This window comes from Rutidosis leptorrhynchoides, chromosome 9 (assembly GCF_046630445.1).
Source record: "Rutidosis leptorrhynchoides isolate AG116_Rl617_1_P2 chromosome 9, CSIRO_AGI_Rlap_v1, whole genome shotgun sequence".
In the NCBI taxonomy this organism is placed as follows: Eukaryota; Viridiplantae; Streptophyta; class Magnoliopsida; order Asterales; family Asteraceae; genus Rutidosis; species Rutidosis leptorrhynchoides.
The window spans coordinates 94,884,372-94,899,653 of NC_092341.1; positions in this window are offsets into that span (position 1 = coordinate 94,884,372).

Below are 15,282 nucleotides of genomic sequence, written 5' to 3' on the forward strand. Positions count from 1 at the left end.
ACGTACGAAAGACGATTCACAGAATTGTGCCTATTGTGTCCGGGAGCATTCGAAGTTGAGGAAGAGAAGATCGACGCGTTTGTGAAAGGATTACCGGAAAGAATCCAAGAAGATATAAGTTCACACGAGCCCGCCTCCATACAACAGGCATGTAGAATGGCTCACAAACTAGTGAACCAGATTGAAGAAAGAATTAAAGAACAGACTGCTGAAGAGGCCAATGTGAAACAAGTCAAAAGAAAGTGGGAGGAAAATGGTGATAAGAATCACCAATACAACAACAACAGCAATTACAACAATAATCGCAACAATTATCCCAACAATCGCAACATCAATCGCAACTACAACAAACGGCCCAACAACAACAACAACAACAACAACAGCAACTACAACAATCATCCCAACAACAATAATAACCGCAACAACAACAACAACAATCAGAAGCAGCTATGCCAAAGGTGTGAAAAGTATCACTCGGGGTTCTGCACCAAATTTTGCAACAAGTGTAAAAGAAATGGTCATAGCGCGGCGAAGTGTGAGGTCTACGGACCAGGGGTTAATAGAACGAAAGGAACAAATGGTGTCGGAACGAGTAATGGCGGAGCAAGTAGTGTCGGAGCAAGTTATGCCAATGTAGTTTGTTATAAATGTGGAAAACCGGGCCACATTATTAGAAATTGCCCGAACCAGGAGAACACGAATGGACAAGGCCGCGAAAGAGTTTTCAATATTAATGCGGCAGAGGCACAGGAAGACCCGGAGCTTGTTACGGGTACGTTTCTTATTGACAATAAATCTGCTTACGTTTTATTTGATTCGGGTGCGGATAGAAGCTATATGAGTAGAGACTTTTGTGCTAAATTAAGTTGTCCATTGACGCCTTTGGATAGTAAATTTTTACTCGAATTAGCAAATGGTAAATTAATTTCAGCAGATAATATATGTCGGAATCGAGAAATTAAACTGGTTAGCGAAACATTTAAGATTGATTTGATACCAGTAGAGTTAGGGAGTTTTGATGTGATAATCGGTATGGACTGGTTGAAAGAAGTGAAAGCAGAGATCGTTTGTTACAAAAATGCAATTCGCATTATACGAGAAAAAGGAAAACCCTTAATGGTGTACGGAGAAAAGGGCAACACGAAGCTACATCTTATTAGTAATTTGAAGGCACAAAAACTAATAAGAAAAGGTTGCTATGCTGTTCTAGCACACGTCGAGAAAGTACAAACTGAAGAAAAGAGCATCAATGATGTTCCCGTCGCAAAAGAATTTCCCGATGTATTTCCGAAAGAATTACCGGGATTACCCCCACATCGATCCGTTGAATTTCAAATAGATCTTGTACCAGGAGCTGCACCAATAGCTCGTGCTCCCTACAGACTCGCACCCAGCGAGATGAAAGAATTGCAAAGCCAATTACAAGAACTTTTAGAGCATGGTTTCATTCGACCAAGCACATCACCGTGGGGAGCTCCTGTTTTGTTTGTCAAGAAGAAAGATGGTACATTCAGGTTGTGTATCGACTACCGAGAGTTGAACAAACTTACCATCAAGAACCGCTACCCACTACCGAGAATCGACGACTTATTTGATCAACTACAAGGCTCGTCTGTTTATTCAAAGATTGACTTACGTTCCGGGTATCATCAAATGCGGGTGAAAGAAGATGATATTCCAAAGACTGCTTTTAGAACACGTTACGGTCATTACGAGTTTATGGTCATGCCGTTTGGTTTAACTAATGCACCAGCTGTGTTCATGGACCTTATGAACCGAGTGTGTGGACCATACCTTGACAAGTTTGTCATTGTTTTCATTGATGACATACTTATTTACTCAAAGAATGACCAAGAACACGGTGAACATTTGAGAAAGGTGTTAGAAGTATTGAGGAAGGAAGAATTGTACGCTAAGTTTTCAAAGTGTGCATTTTGGTTGGAAGAAGTTCATTTCCTCGGTCACATAGTGAACAAAGAAGGTATTAAGGTGGATCCGGCAAAGGTAGAAACTGTTGAAAAGTGGGAAACCCCGAAAACTCCGAAACACATACGCCAATTTTTAGGACTAGCTGGTTACTACAGAAGGTTCATCCAAGACTTTTCCAGAATAGCAAAACCCTTGACTGCATTAACGCATAAAGGGAAGAAATTTGAATGGAATGATGAACAAGAGAAAGCGTTTCAATTATTGAAGAAAAAGCTAACTACGGCACCTATATTGTCATTGCCTGAAGGGAATGATGATTTTGTGATTTATTGTGATGCTTCAAAGCAAGGTCTCGGTTGTGTATTAATGCAACGAACGAAGGTGATTGCTTATGCGTCTAGACAATTGAAGATTCACGAACAAAATTATATGACGCATGATTTGGAATTAGGCGCGGTTGTTTTTGCATTAAAGACTTGGAGGCACTACTTATATGGGGTCAAAAGTATTATATATACTGACCACAAAAGTCTTCAACACATATTTAATCAGAAACAACTGAATATGAGGCAGCGTAGGTGGATTGAATTATTGAATGATTACGACTTTGAGATTCGTTACCACCCGGGAAAGGCAAATGTGGTAGCCGATGCCTTGAGCAGGAAGGACAGAGAACCCATTCGAGTAAAATCTATGAATATAATGATTCATAATAACCTTACTACTCAAATAAAGGAGGCGCAACAAGGAGTTTTAAAAGAAGGAAATTTAAAGGATGAAATACCCAAAGGATCGGAGAAGCATCTTAATATTCGGGAAGACGGAACCCGGTATAGGGCTGAAAGGATTTGGGTACCAAGATTTGGAGATATGAGAGAAATGGTACTTAGAGAAGCTCATAAAACCAGATACTCAATACATCCTGGAACGGGGAAGATGTACAAGGATCTCAAGAAACATTTTTGGTGGCCGGGTATGAAAGCCGATGTTGCTAAATATGTAGGAGAATGTTTGACGTGTTCTAAGGTCAAAGCTGAGCATCAGAAACCATCAGGTCTACTTCAACAACCCGAAATCCCAGAATGGAAATGGAAAAACATTACCATGGATTTCATCACTAAATTGCCAAGGACTGCAAGTGGTTTTGATACTATTTGGGTAATAGTTGATCGTCTCACCAAATCAGCACACTTTCTGCCAATAAGAGAAGATGACAAGATGGAGAAGTTAGCACGACTGTATTTGAAGGAAGTCGTCTCCAGACATGGAATACCAATCTCTATTATCTCTGATAGGGATGGCAGATTTATTTCAAGATTCTGGCAGACATTACAGCAAGCATTAGGAACTTGTCTAGACATGAGTACTGCCTATCATCCACAAACTGATGGGCAGAGCGAAAGGACGATACAAACGCTTGAAGACATGCTACGAGCATGTGTTATTGATTTCGGAAACAGTTGGGATCGACATCTACCGTTAGCAGAATTTTCCTACAACAACAGCTACCATTCAAGCATTGAGATGACGCCGTTTGAAGCACTTTATGGTAGAAAGTGTAGGTCTCTGATTTGTTGGAGTGAAGTGGGGGATAGACAAATTACGGGTCCGGAGATTATACAAGAAACTACCGAGAAGATCATCCAAATTCAACAACGGTTGAAAACCGCCCAAAGTCGACAAAAGAGCTACGCTGACATTAAAAGAAAAGATATAGAATTTGAAATTGGAGAGATGGTCATGCTTAAAGTTGCACCTTGGAAAGGTGTTGTTCGATTTGGTAAACGAGGGAAATTAAATCCAAGGTATATTGGACCATTCAAGATTATTGATCGTGTCGGACCAGTAGCTTACCGACTTGAGTTACCTCAACAACTCGCGGCTGTACATAACACTTTCCACGTCTCGAATTTGAAGAAATGTTTTGCTAAAGAAGATCTCACTATTCCGTTAGATGAAATCCAAATCAATGAAAAACTCCAATTCATCGCAGAACCCGTCGAAATAATGGATCGTGAGGTTAAAAGACTTAAGCAAAACAAGATACCAATTGTTAAGGTTCGATGGAATGCTCGTAGAGGACCCGAGTTCACCTGGGAGCGTGAAGATCAGATGAAGAAGAAATACCCGCATCTATTTCCAGAAGATTCGTCAACACCTTCAACAGCTTAAAATTTCGGGACGAAATTTATTTAACGGGTAGGTACTGTAGTGACCCGAACTTTTCCATGTTTATATATATTAATTGAGATTGATATTTACATGATTAAATGTTTCCAACATGTTAAGCAATCAAACTTGTTAAGACTTGATTAATTGAAATATGTTTCATATAGACAATTGACCACCCAAGTTGACCGGCGATTCACGAACGTTAAAACTTGTAAAAACGACATGATGATATATATATGGATATACATATGGTTAAAATGAGATTATGATAAGTAAGTATCTCCATAAGTATATTAACAATGAGTTATATACATATAAACAAGACTACTAACTTAAGGATTTCGAAACGAGACATATATGTAACGATTATCGTTGTAACGACATTTAAATGTATATATATCATATTAAGATATATTAATATATCATAATATCATGATAATATAATAATTTAACATCTCATTAGATATAATAAACAATGGGGTAACAATATTAATTGAGATCGTTAACTTAAAGGTTTCAAAACAACACTTACATGTAACGACTAACGATGACTTAACGACTCCGTTAAAATGTATATACATGTAGTGTATTTAGATGTATTAAAATACTTTTGGAAGACTTCAAGACATATATCAAAACACTCATACTTAACGAAAATGGTTACAGTTACTTTCCCATTCTTTTCTTTCATCAAGAATTCTAGTCGTATTCTTACCCGTATTATACACAGCTTCAAAACGTACTTACTATGGGTATATACCAATATGAACTAGCATGGGATTCCACTCTTGATTATGTCATGTATGACTAATCAATTTTAACTTCTACCATGAGCTAGTCAACTAACTAGAACTCCTTTTAACCCCACTCACCACTCACCAATTAACACTCATCATTCACTCCATTTCACTTCCAAATCTCTTTCTAATTCTCTCTCAACACACCCACACTATTATGAACGTATTTTTCCAGTAGTTAATCATCATATTCATCAAAAATCACTTCAAGAATCAAGCTATAATCATCATAGGAAGAACACTTCAAGAATACTTCAAAAATCCCTTCAAGTTTACTAATTTACTTCCAAGCTTTCTAATCCATTCCAAGTAATCATCTAAGATCAAGAAACCTTTGTTATATACAGTAGGTTATCTTTCTTATTCAAGGTAATATTCATATTCAAACTTTGATTCAATTTCTATAACTATAAACTATCTTAATTCGAGCAAAAATCTTACTTGAACTTGTTTTTGTGTCATGATCCTACTTCAAGAACTTTCAAGCCATCCAAGATCCTTTGAAGCTAGATCATTTCTTGTCACTTCCAGTAGGTTTACCTACTAAACTTGAGGTAGTAATGATGTTCATAACATCATTCGATTCATATATATAAAACTATCTTATTCGAAGGTTTAAACTCGTAATCACTAGAACATAGTTTAGTTAATTCTAAACTTGTTCGCAAACAAAAGTTAATCCTTCTAACTTGACTTTTAAAATCAACTAAACACATGTTATATATCTATATGATATGCTAACTTAATGATTTAAAACCTGGAAACACGAAAAATACCGTAAAACCGGATTTACGCCGTCGTAGTAACACCGCGGGCTGTTTTGGGTTAGTTAATTAAAAACTATGATAAACTTTGATTTAAAAGTTGTTATTCTGAGAAAATGATTTTTATTATGAACATGAAACTATATCCAAAAATTATGGTTAAACTCAAAGTGGAAGTATGTTTTCTAAAATGGTCATCTAGACGTCGTTCTTTCGACTGAAATGACTACCTTTACAAAAACGACTTGTAACTTATTTTTCCGACTATAAAACTATACTTTTTCTGTTTAGATTCATAAAATAGAGTTCAATATGAAACCATAGAAATTTGATTCACTCAAAACGGATTTAAAATGAAGAAGTTATGGGTAAAACAAGATTGGATAATTTTTCTCATTTTAGCTACGTGAAAATTGGTAACAAATCTATTCCAACCATAACTTAATCAACTTGTATTGGATATTATGTAATCTTGAGATACCATAGACACGTATACAATGTTTCGACCTATCATGTCGACACATCTATATATATTTCGGAACAACCATAGACACTCTATATGTGAATGTTGGAGTTAGCAATACATGGTTGAGGTTGATTCCAAAATATATATAGTTTGAGTTGTGATCAATACTGAGATATGTATACACTGGGTCGTGGATTGATTCAAGATAATATTTATCGATTTATTTCTGTACATCTAACTGTGGACAACTAGTTGTAGGTTACTAATGAGGACAGCTGACTTAATAAACTTAAAACATCAAAATATATTAAAAGTGTTGTAAATATATTTTGAACATACTTTAATATATATGTATATATTGTTATAGGTTCGTGAATCAACCAGTGGCCAAGTCTTACTTCTCGACGAAGTAAAAATCTGTGAAAGTGAGTTATAGTCCCACTTTTAAAATCTAATATTTTTGGGATGAGAATACATGCAGGTTTTATAAATGATTTACAAAATAGACACAAGTACGTGAAACTACATTCTATGGTTGAATTATCGAAATCGAATATGCCCTTTTTATTAAGTCTGGTAATCTAAGAATTAGGGAACAGACACCCTAATTGACGCGAATCCTAAAGATAGATCTATTGGGCCTAACAAACCCCATCCAAAGTACCGGATGCTTTAGTACTTCGAAATTTATATCATATCCGAAGGGTGTCCCGGAATGATGGGGATATTCTAATATATGCATCTTGTTAATGTTGGTTACCAGGTATTCACCATATGAATGATTTTTATCTCTATGTATGGGATGTGTATTGAAATATGAAATCTTGTGGTCTATTATTATGATTTGATATATATAGGTTAAACCTATAACTCACCAACATTTTTGTTGACGTTTTAAGCATGTTTATTCTCAGGTGATTATTAAGAGCTTCCGCTGTTGCATACTAAAATAAGGACAAGATTTGGAGTCCATGTTTATACGATATTGTGTAAAAATTGCATTCAAGAAACTGATTTCGATGTAACATATTTGTATTGTAAACCATTATGTAATGGTCGTGTGTAAACAGGATATTTTAGATTATCATTATTTGATAATCTACATAAAACTTTTTAAACCTTTATTTATGAAATAAAGGTTATGGTTTGTTTTAAAAATGAATGCAGTATTTGAAAAACGTCTCATATAGAGGTCAAAACCTCGCAACGAAATCAATTAATATGGAACGTTTTTAATCAATAAGAACGGGACATTTCATTAATCCATTCCCGTGTCCGGTTAAATGAACGATTATTCGTACATATAAATATCCCGCCCATCGTGTCCGATTGAGTGTATATGGTTATTTATAGGGACGCCCAATTGTAAATTTTTATATTAAAATTAATAAACTATCATTCAGTTAAACAAATATAAAGCCCATTAATAGTCCATAGTCCAATTTCCACAAGTGCCGGTCTTTTGTCCAAACCCCAATTATGGTACAAAGCCCAATTACCCAATCTTAATATTTAGCCTAACATCACGATTACTTCGGCTTAAATAAGCGTAATAATAATTTAGCTACGAGACATTAATTTAAAAAGGTTGAACATAACTTACAATGATTAAAAATAGCGTAGCGTTACACGGACAGAATTTCGACTTACACCCTTACAACATTCGCTAACCTACCCTTATTATTAGAATTAAAATTAAAATTAAAATTATAATATATATATATATATATATATATATATATATATATATATATATATATATATATATATATATATATATATATATATATATATATATATATATATATATTACGTTTGTAGGATAGAGAGATAGGTGGATATATTTTGGCCAAAACGCGTTGAATTTATAGGACCTGGGCTGGATTTCAGAGCCATGCGATCGCATGGCTTTTGTGCCTCCAGGCCATGCGATCGCATGGCCAGCTGGGAGAAGTCACATATCTTTGTTTTCTTTCTTGCCGACGTTTATAAATAATAATATAATATATAAATAATTATAAGAATTATTTAAATATTATATTTTATTTATGTGCATAGTTAACTTGTAATTTTTAGTCCGTTACGTCGAGCGTTGAGAGTTGACTCTGGTCCCGGTTCTGGATTTTCGAACGTCCTTGCGTACAATTTAATATCTTGTACTTTGCGTTTTGAATCTTGTACTCTTGTAATTTTGAGACGTTTCTTATCAATAATTGGAACCTCATTGATTGTATTTTGTACTTTTGAGCTTTTTGGTCGTTTGCGTCTTCAATTCGTCAAATCTGTCTTTTATCTTCACCTTTTATTATTTAAACGAAATTCACTTGTAAATAGAACAGTTGCAACTAAAAGCTTATCTTTCTTGAGGAATAATGCTATGAAATATATGTTCGTTTTTAGCATTATCAAATATTTCCACACTTGAGCGTTGCTTGTCCTCAAGCAATATAGTCTTGAAATACAAGAATCACTTCTTTATTCTTCACACTTTGTACATCAGTGATTCTTTACGGCGGTATAAACAATGGTAGTAACGATGTGGTTTACAGTCCCACATGACTATAAAATTTAGATCCATTAAGAAAATTGGATCTTTATGAAAACATTTGATCTTTTAAAAATTAAATCTAGTTTTTACCCTAGATAAGTTTTCCGGAATAACCCTTCACCGGTGTTTGCAAAATATTTTTGTGGGCTTGGTGGGTTTCAGATTTGAAAATTTTAGCTCAAAACTTGCGGTTTTGTGTCACCCACTTGCTAACCTTGTATTAGGAAAGCAACACGTCCAGTTTACTTGTCCCGTATATTACCTTTCGGTAAACTACCGTCCGGTTGTAAAGGAAAGCGTTGAACAAGCAACTGTTAAGGCAATGTCCCCTGACATGCTTTTAGTTATGGTCTATAATGTGTCGGACGCAATTACTATCCTTTGTAGGAGCAATAGTAAAGCTCACCTTTATAATTTGTCGGTCTGGCACAAGGTCCTGTCTTTAACCATGCTATGCAACCACCGTTCTTACAGTTGACACCCGATTTGGTTCAGATGACCTAATGAATTCTAGGTGAGTTCCTAGGATTTTACGTTCAATGGTAATGAACGCATTGAAAATGGGTTTTCAGAAAATAAATCGGTTTATAATTTGATCAAAATATTTTCTCGTTCAAGCTCGAGTTTAGATATCATTGAATTCCATGAGTTTGAATTCTCAATCTTTAAGGTCAATCTCTAGGATTGAGTAATATCAGGCTTAAAAGCTGATTTTTAATCTTTAAGGAGATTATCCTTTCTGGGGATCTGATTCATTAGTCTTATCCAGCTAATTTGCATGGTGCCCTCCCCATTTTACAAGACAGATCCTCTCATGGTTAGGATAAGTCTGACCACTTGGCGACCCTGTTTGATGCTGAGGTCCGTGGATTTCCTGCTGATTTTAGTGATGACTTTTCTAGATTTTTCGTCAACCTACAGCTGGTCTGGACGACAACTTCATGACCTAAATCAAGAAGCACGTTTCTTTTTCGGAAGACTTTACTTCCTTTTAATGATGGAATTGATTCATCGTGTAGATCCATCTCTTCTTTTCTTTCATCGGGTAAAATAGTTTAGTTTAGTCCAAAGCAAAAGTATTTTCAGTTATTTGTTACCGAAATATGTGACATATGTTTAAGATAACTTGCTAATTTTTCCCACACTTGGCTTTTATTTTCCTTTTTATTGTCCTCTATTCCATTTTAAATGAATTTTAACATTTTGGTTTGTTTCTCAATTTATGTCCTTTCTGAGGTAACAATAATTTCGGTGTTAACACCTAGTTTTATCGTTCATAAATATGTATAAACATGATTTTGAGTTCATTTAATTGAAAATTTTGAAAAAATTTACTAGAATTGGGTTGTCAGTATATAAGACTAGGGCTGTTCTTTATCATCAGAGAGCACTAGATTCTAATACAACTACTACGTTACTAGTATTTTTAATGGTAACCAAGTGTTTAAGATAAAAATTTTAAAAATCCGAAAGAATTTAACCCCTTCCCACACTTAAGATCTTGCAATGCCCTCATTTGCAAGAAACCAGTAATAATTTAAATTATTGAGGGTGATTAGCGTAAAAATGATTAAATTTTACCAAAGTTTCCAAACATATTGGCGTTTGGTTGCTGAATGATAAATGGTGCATATCATTTGTTCATTTCGTCTGTTGTTACATCACATTTATTTGTCATCTTGTCGTCAAAATTAGTAGCTTTTGCTGAACTTAATGCCAGTCTTTGAAAATGCGCTGTTTTACCCTGTTTTGTACAATTTACAATATACATACATACAAATATAAACATGCATGGCAATTTGAAATAGGACTTAATATCCCACTTTCAAATTCTAAATGTGAAATATTAGTACACAATAATAATAAAAATGATAAAGATTACATAAGTATATTCAATAACATAAGTTTAAACATGAATAAGTAAAAAGATAAAAACATAAAAATCATATAAATAACCAAATGGAACTAAATCAGTCTGGATATGGGTTCCAGTTCATCTCGTCAGGTGGGTTCCATTGTTGATTATAGGTGTTCTGATAGGCTTGGTTATAGTCATACCGGTTAAAGGGTGGTCGGATATCGGGGCTATGTGGCGAAAAATGAGCAGATCGAGTAGGTACGTAGTTATTTGGTACCTGATATGATAGCTGGCTCATGATTTGGTGCTGATGAACTAACCAGCTATCGTGTTGGTGTCGCCTATAATCCTCGTATACTCGCTCGGAGTTCTACTGCTCATACATACTATGTCTGGCCGCGTTCGTCATTGCTTCCTCATCTATACGAACGTGGACGTCAAGAATAGCATCTCGAAAGACATCCCTAATGTCTTCCGCCTCCTCCATTTCCTCGTCTGAGCCTCTCTCTACCTGAGGATGAGATCTCTCATAGGGTACTGCCTGGTTACGTCTACTTTTCAATACCTTAGAACCCACATAAACTTTCAATCCTAAGGGCTCAACCTGTTCTCTACAAAGCTGTAATGGACCCCCTTGGTTTCTATCAACACCTAAATACTCTCCAATGAAAGTAACAAAAATACCTCCTCCTATTATACTCCCGTCCTACATTCCCTCTACCATTTTAGATAAATAAAAAGCAACACAGTAAGGGATATTGACAAAGCTTCTAGGATCCCGAATACACTTTAAGTAGAATAAATCATGTAAGGTAATTTTTTCTTTATTATGACCTCTCTGTGTAATCGAGTTAGCCAAAAATCTATGAATAATACGAAGCTCGGCTCTGTCAATATGTGTATAGGAGTGTCCTCCTGCTCGTGTAAAAACATCAAAATGTGACATACGCCTCCAAATGGCATCAGCGTCAAAGTTACTATCTACCCTTTCACCATAATGAATCAAATTTGTACAATCGGGTAATAGCAACTCACCAGGAGTATATATCTGTAAGGCCCTGGCCATGTCCAGCATGGACATTCTGTACATCCTACCGCAAAGGATAAACCTAAGAAATCTTCTATCATCTATTCTAACTATATTTGTATCAAGTGATACAGTACTTATCAACTCAACACACCATTCCTTATATACAGGTCTACGAATGGTGAAAAGACGTTCCCAATCTGTAAAAGAAGAACTGCCATACCTTTGAACTAAAAGCTGTCTAACACGGTCAGCTAGATGGACCGTTTCCAAAGGGGCCCAATCGATTACCCTTGGCACCTCTACATTTTTTGTTACCAATTTGAATTTGTTCCTTTGATATGTCTCGTAATCTCTCCATCTTCTATCAAATCTCAGATTAGGATGTAGAGTGTGCTCAGGAATCGTTGGGAATTCTACTGGCGGCCTCATTGGGAATACTATAAATTCATCAACAAACTGTACCGGATCATAATAAGGTACGTGCTGATCAGGCTGTTATTGTGGTTCTTGTTGTGGTTGTTGTTCGTGTTGCATTTCTGGTTCTGGTTCTGGTGCTGGTGCTGGTAGTCTAGATGATGATGCTCTTGAACCTCCAGTATCGGCTTTCTGCAAAACACATTAAACACAAAATTTGTGCATCCAAATATGCATTAGTGTTAGCAAAATAACAACTTAAAACAATCACTATAACATATTAAATCAAAATTAAACTTATACACATTTTTATAATTTTTCATAATTCTACACTTTTCAAATAAGCACATATGAAAATGTATACAAAATTCATAAGCATTTAACTCAAATAACATGTCAAAATAGTCATTACTAATAATTAAACAAGTCTCAAATGGCAAATATATCAAATTAATCAAGTTCATGAATTTTGGACTTAAAAAGTCCACTTTAATCTCCAAAAATCATGTTTAGGATCAATGTTTAGATCATTTAACTATCTAAACATGTTACACTACTCAATTTAGCAATAATTCATGACAAAAATCGGCCATAACCTGTTTATATCAAAAAGCCCCAAATTGCTCAAGAACACAAACCCTAGATTTCTAAAAATTTTGAAGTTTTTAGCTTCAAATCATGTTAAATAGCATCAATCTAGGTTATACATGCATAAAATACTAACAATTTAATACTAATTACACTAGAAATTAACAAAATTGCATTAGGTAAAAAATTGATAATTATCACAAAAACTAGGAATTTATAGAGTTTAGGGGTGTAATTTTTACCATTTTGCTGAAGAATGAGAATCTAGGCATGATTAGAGCAAGAAAAATGACGAATTACGGTGGAAAATTGATGAAATTTGGTGAAGATTTGAGGTATTTTCGTGAATGTATGTGTGTTGTGGTGAGGAAGACAGCTCGCTGGCTGTTTTGTATCAGGCCTGCATTTGGTCCCCATACGATCGCATGGGTTCCAAGTGCAAACCCCATGCGATCGCATGGGGTGCCGGCTACAGTGATTTCAGGTTTTTTTTTTTTTTTTTTTTTTTTATAAAACCTTATACTTTATAAAACTTATAATTAATTAAATTTTAAAAATTTTGTTTTCCTTTAGGAGCGAGGGCGTTTCGGATCGTTGTCCTAGTCTGTCCCTCGACAAAATTTTAAAATTTGTCAAATCAAAGCGCGATTTTTAAAAGTAAAGATCTTTTTGGGTTTTTTTTTAAATGTTTTTGGCATACTTTAATTCAATAAGATTAAAAATAATGATAATAAAAGTTCTCGTCCCTCCCTCGGGTAAAGCAATTTCGGTTCAATGACCTAGTCTTCAACTTACGACGAATTTTAAAAATCATTTTTTTAACTTAATGAGATAAAGTAAATTTTTGTTTTTAAATTCACACCAAACTTAAAATAAAAATACATAAAATTCAAAATTAATATTAAAAATTCACACCAAACTTAAAATTTGAAATGCATAAAATTAAAAATTCTTATTTTAAAAATTAAAAAATTCACACCAAACTTAATTTAAAAAATTCATATTATAAAATCACACCAAACTTATATTATATTTTTCAAATATTTACAATTTTAAATATATTGTTTTTACAAAGTTTACAATATTAATTTAAGATTTATATATTAATTTTAAAAACATGGTAAAAATAAAACTAAAAATCTTTTTGGCTTTTTATCCCACTTTAATCAATCAAATATTATTAAAAATATACGCCCCTCTTTTCGGTAAAGTAATTTCGGTTCCAAGACCTAATTTAACTCATGACGAATTTTTGAAATATTTTGGGTTGATTGATTAAAGATATTTATAGCTTAAGAATAAATGTTAAATTTCGCAGTGATGTAATAAATTTTTGTATGATATCAATAATTTCGGTCGCCAAACCTAATTTTATTCAATACCAATTTAATACTTTATAGCGAACAAATTAGCGTTTATTATCAAAAGGTTAAAAATAAAAATAAAAACTGTACAGACTTACCTGTGAGATAGTATTCTTAGTTATATGTAAGGTTGAAAAAGACGCGAGACGGGGCCGAAGCGGTAGCGACCTCAAAACGTCGCAACGGAAAAAACGGGGCCGAGATGGGGTCGAAACGGATGTTGACTTATATATATATAAATATATATTTACACATATATTAGAGCTAAATGACAAGTTTGTACCTATAATTGCTATTAGCGTTAATATAATACAAAATGGAATACTAAACTAAGTCAATTTTGATTGATTTTACCGACTTATGACCGATTTTATCAGAATTCCTGACTTTTGACCGGCGTTGACCCAATTTTTACTGCATTTGACCTGACTTTTGACCGTTGACCGGCTTATAAGAAAACGGGACGGGGTCGAAACGGTTTAGTCACCAAAACGCCGCAACGGGCGTCGCAACGGACGCAACGGACGCCGTTTACAACAGTGGTTATATGATCTATCCCATTCATAAGATAGTCGGTTTAATTGGTTTTCCATGGCTACATAGGCGTAACCTCGAGCATTCAGTGTTTTTTCTTCTAAACATATGAACGGTCCGTCTCTGCATAAAGTAACAAATTCGGTATTTGAATAGGTTTGATTATTTGAACATTTACCTCCATGTGACCATTTTCCGCATTTGTGACATCTTTCTAGGTGTCGTGCTCTTCTTTTCGCTGCGAATTTTGATTTTTCTTTACCAAATTGTAACTTATTATCTTCGCATCTGGATTCTTTTCTTACTCCGTCCAATCTTTCTCTGATTACTGATACTATTTCACTCGGTAGTGTGTCATTATTATGTTTAGTGATCAAATCGTGTAGCATTAGACCATGGTTTAGTTCACAGGCAGTCTTCATTTCCTAAACAAAATAAAAATTCAGAATGGGGGGAGAAGACTAGTTCTTTAGGGTCTGCTAGGGAAAGACCATTCGGGTTCCATTTTCGAGAACTACACGAAAACAGACAATCTAACTCTAACAGAAATACATATTATCCTTTAAAGACTTGATTCTCCCCACACTTAGTTAGCTGTGGTATCGAAATCGTGATTAACTTCATTGTCGAATTCCATCGGACTATCTATGTAGTGTTTAACTCTGTGACCATTAACTTTAAATTCAATCCCATTTGAATTTATTAATTCTATCGTTCCGTATGGGAAAACTCTTTTGACTATGAATGGTCCAGACCATCTTGATTTCAATTTTCTAGGAAATAGCTTGAATCGTGAATTGAAAAGAAGAACTCTGTCT